The sequence below is a fragment of the Dendropsophus ebraccatus genome, chromosome 8, assembly GCF_027789765.1.
Source record: "Dendropsophus ebraccatus isolate aDenEbr1 chromosome 8, aDenEbr1.pat, whole genome shotgun sequence".
NCBI lineage: Eukaryota > Metazoa > Chordata > Amphibia > Anura > Hylidae > Dendropsophus > Dendropsophus ebraccatus.
This window is the reverse complement of record NC_091461.1, coordinates 102,785,889-102,794,880: the sequence shown is the minus strand read 5'-3', so window position 1 is coordinate 102,794,880 and position 8,992 is coordinate 102,785,889.

The window sequence follows — 8,992 nt, the reverse complement described above, 5'->3', positions numbered from 1 at the left end:
AGGCTCTGCAGTCAGTGGGGGACACCAGCAACACCGGAAAAGGAAACTGGGAGAGCATAGACAGGTAAACAAAGGATTTTTATTGTTTTATGTATACCAGCAGCAGTATATAAAAAAATGCCAGACAACTCCTTTAAACTCCTAGAATAATATAATTAAGAAAAGTATGGGTTCGTGTGAACTGAACCCCAACTGTGCTTCAAGGTTCGGTGAACCTGACAAACTGAACTTTTGAAAAGTTTGTTCATTTCTAGTCTTAATTACTACCATACTATATCCAAATAATACCACAATATACTGGCGCCACATTCCTCGTACATCAGGGTCTTGTCTTTACCCCTTGATATGACTGAATGGGAGGTGAGTAGTGAGGGCCCCTAGATTTCAGAACACCTGCTACATGTGGCCTTGCTATACTCCAGTCTGAGAGGTGATGGATATCGGTTGCCTTAGTTGACTTTATGTTCTTAAGATGCAGCTAATACGAGTCAAGAAGAAAATCCACCAGGAGCTGAGGAACATTTTTCAACTCAAAAGTTTGGACAGATATCTTTGGGATTTTCCCAGCGGGGACCTGGTGCTGAACATTATAAATTGTGTTTGATTATACGTCCAAAGCTCATTTGTTACCCTTTTCGTATGAATGGTGGTTGTGTACAGAAAGTCCATGGATCCTCGATGTGACCCTGACCTTGTGTGGAGGAGATTTCTCACATTTATTTCTAAATGAGGCAAATGATGAAAAGGTGATGACAATAGAAAGTCCGACCCCCATCAGATTTGGAGCCATGGCAGTAGAAAAAGAAACTTCACCTTAACAAAAGTCTTTGATTTCCCTTTGCTATCCAACAAAAATCAATATGGCTGCCAATGCACTGCTTACAGAAGTTGTCACCCAGCTGCCTACTGTGGGCAAAAAGGGCAAATATTACTAAATATTAGTTATCCAGTATAAGGAATAAAAGTTATCCAGCATAGGGAAATTGTATATAAATAAAACTAAGACACCCTAAGACATATATAAGATATATATAAGTCACCCTAAGACATATAACTTTACTGATAGTACTGGCTTCAGAGTGTTTCACCCTAACTGGAAATAGAAAATAGAAGAACTACAAAATGTGTATAGTCTCCCCTTGGCTGGGTCCTTCCCGGAGGGATATCTGTCTTGTCTTGTGTTTTGAGACTCTTCAATGTGGCTCCACGGGTTCTTCTTTTGCATATTTATGTTTCCCAGGGAGCAATGCAATGCAGGGATTTCACTGCATTGAGCGCTTTAACCAGCAGCTGGCGGTGTTATCTCCCAGAGAACAGCGATCTGTTTCTCTTATGGCTCTACTAGGCATTGCTCCCATCTAGCCAGAATCCTGCTCCACACTGATGAGGGGCAATACCTCAAAACAGCTGTCTGTGGATTGATACCTGGCCTTGGTTTTCCCTTGTCATTACATTGACTTTTAGGGCCACCTAATATGGTGGTTTTGGTGGTTTCACTACAGGAGCCGCCCCTTGGCTTGGTCCTTCCCGGGGGATATCTGGCTAGTCCTGCGTTTTGAGACTCTTAAATGAGGCTCTACGGGTTCTTCTTTTGCATATTCTTGTATATAGGGGCAGTATTATAGTAGTTATATTCTTGTATATAGGGGGCAGTATTACAGTAATTATATCAGCACAAGCCATTGAGGAAGCACCTCTGGACCTGTCTCCCCCTGCCCTGAGCTTATCTGCAAGATGACATCTTACCAATAAATCACCATCACTGCATCAACCCGGTGAGTGCCGCTGGTCTTTACTTCCTCAATGGCTTGTGCTGATTAAATGAATTGCTTTCTCATTTACGCTGAGCACCACTATGATGCATGAATGTCACTGAGATTACTCAGTCAACAAAGACTACAACGCTCCTCATCTCACAAAGTCACTTAACCTGAATACACAAACAGCTCCATACAAATTACGGGTTACTGATAGTGCCAACACATCTATTTGCTTGTGCTTACAGTAATTATATTGTTGTACATAGGGACAGTATTATAGTAGTTATATTGTTGTACATAGGAGCAGTATTATAGCAGTTATGTTCTTGTACATGAGGGCAGTAGAACAGTAACTATTTTTTTTGCACATAGGGGGCAGTAGTATAGTAGTTATATTCTTGTATATAGGAGGCAGTATTATAGTAGTTATATTCTTGTACATAGGGAGCAGTATTATAGTAGTTATATTCTTGTATATAGGAGCAGTATTATAGTAGTTATATTCTTGTATATAGGGGGCAGTATTATAGTAGTTATATTCTTGTATATAGGGGGCAGTATTATAGTAGTTATATTCTTGTACATAGGGAGCAGTATTATAGTAGTTATATTCTTGTATATAGGAGCAGTATCATAGTAGTTATGTGCACAATGTAGAAAGAGATATGGGCACTCACCAGCAAACTGGAGTCTTTATTCAGGCACAGTTCACAGCGGGGAAGGGAGGACAGATGGAAGTAGTTATAGTAGTTATATTCTTGTAGATGGGAGGCAGGATTATAGTAGTTATATTCTTGTACATAGGGGCAGTACTTTAGTAATTATATTATTGTATATAGGAGCAGTATTACAGTAGTTGTTTTCTTGTATATAGGAACAGTATTATAGTAGTTATATTCTTGTATATAGAAGGCAGTATTATAGTAGTTATATTCTTGTATATAGGAGCAGTATTATAGTAGTTATATTCTTGTATAAAGGGGACAGTATTATAGTAGTTATATTCTTGTATTTATGAGCAGTATTATGGTAGTTATATTCTTGTATATAGGAGCAGTATTATAGTAGTTATATTCTTTTATATAGGGGGCAGTATTATAGTAGTTATATCCTTGTATATAGAAGGCAGTATTATAGTAGTTATAATCTTAGACACATGGACAAATTATTACTAAGTACAAACAAAGTTTAATACTTGCTCATTTGGGATAATGACGGAATAACCATTTATTTTAGATGCTTACATACAGTGTATTACCCAGCAGGGGGTGATATTAAGGACGGAGAACAACTTCTCTTAGGGTAATTATGGAACCTGAAATCAGTCTTTCTTTAGCATTGATGTTAGCTACAGTGCATGTTATGTATGTTGAATATGATTTTATCATGTACATTAGGACTATTATGAATATATAGTGATATTAGGTACAGTCAGACTTTTTTAGTGATCAGACAGCTTGAGTGGCAGAGCTGTGAGCGTTGAATAAAGTGTTAGGAACAATTCACGTTTGCCTGTGACAAGCTCCTCATTGTCACCTCTCGCAGGATCTGGGCACAGCAAGCATATGTGCGTGGGCTCCATTCCCAGCCCCTCAGTATGCTGTTTAGTAAATATTGTCTCCCTGAGCGATACACTGATAATGAGATGTGACGGTAACAATGACTATGGGTGCGCTAATTTATACAACACGTGTGAGTCCTAAGAGAGTGGTGCCTACACGCAGTTCGAAGAGCTGAAGCGCGCAGCTTCCCTAAAACATGGTTATTGCTATTCACTGTCAGAATAAGAATGGATAATTAGTAGATTAGATGGTACAGTGGTGCCTTGGATTACGAGCATAATTCGTTCCGGGACCGCGCTTGTTATCCAAATCCACTCTTAAACCAAAGCAAATTTTACCAAGAGAAATAATTGAAATGCCGTCAATTGCTTCAACACCCCAAAAATAATGATTTTTTTCTTATTCTGAATAACATGTAAAACAAATGAAACAAACATTTAGAAACAGCAGAATATGTGATATTATAAGTTACTGTACAGTAATGGAGAGGATGGGAAACACAAGGGCGGACAGAGACTGCAGGGAGCATGAAGGAATGAGCAGGGCAGATGTGGGCAAAGTATAGCCGCACTCTCTATCCGGGGAGAGAGGGGTTACAGCTATGGAGAGATTACCTAAACAGCCCTGTCCCCTGATGCAAGCCCCAGCCTGAAGTGGATTTGCTATGATTTGGAAGGTGAGGGAGACTTCCTGGGTCAGAGTACAGTGCTGTAGACCCCGCTATGCAGACCATGCCCTTCCCCCACTCCCCCTCCCACCCAGTACCGGGAGCTCTTACACCAAAGCAATGCTCTTAAACCAAGTCACAATTTTGAAAAACTGTGAGCTCTTCTTGCAAAACTCTCTCAATCCAAGTTACTCTTAAACCAAGGTACCACTGTACACCCACTCTGTAATGTTTATTCTGCATAGTTATGGAACTGCTGCAATAAGAACAATAGAAAAGAACAAAACAAGCACCTCTCTAATTTGTATGTAAGCCAATCACTCTATATAAAATTAAATGCATGAAAAGAACCCTGCTCAATATCCAGTATACAGGTTAATTTCAATATCCAGAGAAAGTCTGTTCGCTGTCATGTGATGGATGCAAATATATATGGTACGGTTATCAGAGGTCTAAGACTGTCACGTGTTTCAGGTTTCATCTTGGTGGTTCTAGTAGATGATGACATGGAGAGATCTTAAAGGGATACTCTCCACAGAATAGATTTTTTTGTGTTACTCCCATTAACTTTAATGGGAGTTGCGTAAGCAATAGCTTTGCTGCTTTTGCGATTTGGGAGTAATAGAAAAAGTGAAATTCCCAGTGATGTGCTCTTTATACATCTCACTTTAACCTCTATTAGAGTTACACAAACTGCATAAAACAGCCCGTTCATCTCATTGTGTACCTGGACTACATCCACAAGCTGTAGGAGGCCTGAGGGCTCCTATTAAAGGGGTTATCCAGAGCTACAAAAACATGGCCACTTTCTTCCAGAGACAGCACCACTCTTGTCTCCAACTTTGTCGGGGGTTTTCTGCTTAGTTCCAATGAAGTGAATGGAGCTTAATTGCAAACCACACCTGAACTGGAGACAAGAGTCGTGTTGTCTCTGAAAGAAAGTGGCCATGTTTTTGTAGCACTGGATAACCCCTTTAAGTCCTAGAAGTGGGACCTGGGAATATTATACATTTATGGCCTATACTGTGCATGTGCCATAAGTGACCCAGATGGGAGCACCCCTTTAAAAAACATAATTAATTGATGGAGAGAGTATATGGAAAAATTGCATACAAATAAGGATGAGTATTATGTGCGCAAACCAATATACCCCAAAATGCGCTCAACAGCTCTAAAATAATTCTGAAAAATTTTGCAGCATCGCCTTATCTTCTATTTCTGTTCTCAGCCTAGTTAATAAAGAAATGCAAGAAAATGGTGCAGAGTAAAGATCTCCTTCTCCCCACATCGTGTGCACGACCGCCGCCAACATGAACATTAAGCCATAATGACCATAGAAAAAAGCCAGACAGGAATAAGTCACTAACAGTAAATGTCATCTCTGCGGGGGGCAACATCCTGCAAATAAAGCAAATCCAAGATCAGCACAATTTACACTGAATGTGATTACCGCCACGGAATCCAGACAATACCTGTGGCTCCTCAGCTGTTGTGTTCATGCATGCTGGGGGTTGTAGTTTGCGACAGCTGGCTCAATAATTGAAAATGTGGTCACCGTCTGAAGACTTTGGAGGGCAGCAGATTTTTTACTTCTCCCAACAATTTATTCTTCTAGACGACAAAGGAGAGTAATATATGTAAATATAACAACACGGGTATTCTGGGCAGTGTTATGGGCTTACATTAGCAGATTTAAAATCCAACATATGGGAGTTCAACAGCATCACCCACTGGAGCCCATAGTAGTGGTATACTATATTGCTGGACAACAGTGCAGTCTATCTCAAACTGTCTCTGATGGGGGAAAGTGTATGTGATTGGAGTTTAAGTTTTACAAAATTTGGAGAAAACTTTGCTGTGGCCGGGCCACAACACCAACATCCACGTGAGCTCTGGGTTGGTTGATGTTGGGGATCCTAATATTGCCCCCTCCCCCAACCATCAGGAGGGATGATCCATCAGGGCACGGCACTTATCATTTGCCTCCTGTCCTACCTGTTCTAGTCTTTATTCAATAATCTATTGCCTGTACAAGGCTATGTTCACATGACGTTTTTCTGTCCTTTTTTTTTCCTTTTCAAAATGATGTCCATCATTTTCAGTGCCTGTTGGTACATTATTCTAGTTCAGGCCCTTTTGGGTGTATTTCTCTTTTGAAGGTGCATTGCACTGGCGTAGCTATCATGGAGGCAGGCCATGCAGCTGCTATGGGGCCTGTGCTTGAAGCCTCTGGCCGCACCAGCCCCCAACCCTGCACCCCTGAAAAGCTGCCGGCCATACCAGTTCCCTGCACTCCCAGCGGCCGCACCAGCCTCCCGACCCACACCTCCTGGAACCCACCAGCCACCCCCACCCCCCGCACACCCCTTGGACACCTGCCTACCTGCACCAATTCCCCCCTGGACAGCCACCGGCCCGCAGCAACCCAATGAAAGGTTTTCTAGAAGTTTCCTCCACAGGGGGTTATTCCTCTCCTGAATGCTGGAGGATTGCTCCTTGTGAGTACAGAATTTACTGTGTTTAGCACCAGATTTATAGTTTTGCCTGTACATCTAGTTTCAAAGTATGTCTGCACTGCATTAAATTAAATTATATATATATATATATATACACACACACACACACACAAGACAGAGAGAGATGAGCGAAGTGAATTTCGATTCGCAGCGGATCGGGCATTAAATTAGCTTCATATCGATTTGCGAATTCACCAGATTCGCTTCACTAATTCACTAAACATGGAGGCTACTATGTCGGCTGCACATGTTAGCTTACAGAACTTTCTTTTGGCGGGAGCAAGGGATTATCCATAATCCATTGTGCCTGTCCAATCAGCTCCAAACCCCTCTATGATGTCAGCAACACCCCCCCCCCCCCCAAGGTAACTGGCTTCCTGGAGGCGGCCAGTCGGCTGTATATAGTAGGTTGCAGCAGGCAGTTAAAGCGGGGAGAGAAATACAGAGATAGGGACAAAGAGCAGAGGAAGGTGGATTGTGGGTTGTTTTCTATGGGAGCAGTGAAGACATTTTCCAGTATACCAAGTAACTGGGTGACTGCTGTTCATTATACCAAGTAACTAGGTGACTGTTATTCAATATACCAAGTAACTCGGTGACTGTTGTCCCAAAATGTGTCCTTCTTAATAACTCACTGAGTGCTCATTTAACAATGTCCACTGCTGTCCTGGGACAAAATTTATGTTACGCCACTGATCTAATAATGTCCACTTCTGTCCATGGCGGAAATTGAATGATTGATGGGCTCATTGACATTTTTTTTTTTAAATTGACATTTTTCAATTTTAACACTGTCACAGCAACAACTGTTGGAAAAAAACGCTACTCTGTAATAGTCCCACTATTGTAGCTACTACAGTTTGCCTTTTTTAATAAAAAATTCATCTGTATGTGATTCACAAATATTTGTCAATTCACGCTAATTTTTGCAAACTTTGCCAACCAAATTTCTGAGTGACTCGCTCATGTCTCTCTCTCTCTCTGGAATATTTACTTCTCTGATTTAAATAAACCTTTATTGTTTTATGGGAAAATCTTTCCTATAGCTAAATGTCATGTATTAGTTTGCTTCTTCCTACGGCCTTTGCCTGTTCAGTGTCTGCAGGTCAAGGTCCGCTGTGATGTGTTATGGGAAATAAAATATTTCTATGGAATGCTACTACATTGTGTAGCATATCGTAAGAGCTCATATCTATTTTTAATGCAGTGGTAATAAGACTCCAAAGAAGACAACTATGAATGCAGCTCTTGAGAAAACTAGAGTATTAGATATAATGTCAAAACCAGGGGAAGGTAACTAAATATAATAAGCCGTTTTAATTGGTAGATCTTCATTCTTTACAAGCTGTAGGACCATGCACAGTACTCCAGAACAGAGTCAGCACTGCGTTCCCCGCCAAGAGAGCAGCTGAATGGTTGTCATTGGTTCTGAGCTTTATCTGCCTTGCAGTAAAGAGGTTAATTTGGTTTTATCCTCTGTGATGGTCCAATTTGCTCAGTGATTTCCACATTTGCGCTTTTACAATCCCTTTACAAAAATGAAAGGTTATTCCAGTGATTTAAGTAAACATTATAATCACAGATGTGAGCGGCTCCACTACGGCCTCTGTCTCTTCCCTCGTCTCTGATCTCAACTAATTGCTTCTTCGGCTGCTGGAATAAGTGACGACTCCACCGGTCTCTTATCAGCTCATCAGATATTAGTTACCCGCTACTTCTGTGGATTTCTTTCAAAGGGGAAAATCATCTCTGTCATAGCGATACTTATTGTATATACAATTATTCTACCCAAAAACTACAAATATTATATGACTTATCCTGTACTCATCTTGAGTTACATCCTGTATTATACTCCGGAGCTGCACTCACTATGCTGCTGGTGGGGTCATTGTGTACATACATTACATTACTTATCCTGTACTCATCCTGAGTTACATCCTGTATTATACTCCAGAGCTGCACTCAGCTCCGGAGTATAATACAAGATGTAATCTAAGGTTCCCATACACTTTATATGTATGACTGCTCACTACAGTACAGGAACAGGAGTCAAGTAACAGACGGATGTCTCTGCTCCTGTACACATATTCCATGGCGGGTAAGGGTAATAGCATAAAGCACAACAGAATGTGTGTACTGAAGAAGGAACTCTGGTCTAAGGCTGGACTCCCTGTTTATGTACTGTACTGGGCACTGTGATCTGTGTCTGTGTCATTGCAGACACAGATGGCAGGAGGCACAGAGCATCAGCTCTCTGTTCTTTCTTTAACTACTAGACTGCAGGCTGCATTAGTCCTGCAATCCAGAAGTGATCCAGAGCAGCTGATGATGCCTGCCTACTGCCTGCAGCATGGAGATCTAGAAAATGGGGGCACAGGAGAGGGGTTATTACTGCTTGGGCAGCAAAGGAAGAGGCTTATCAATATTTAGGGGCACAGGATTAGGGGGATTATTATTACTTGGGGGGCAGGAGAGGGGGATTTCACT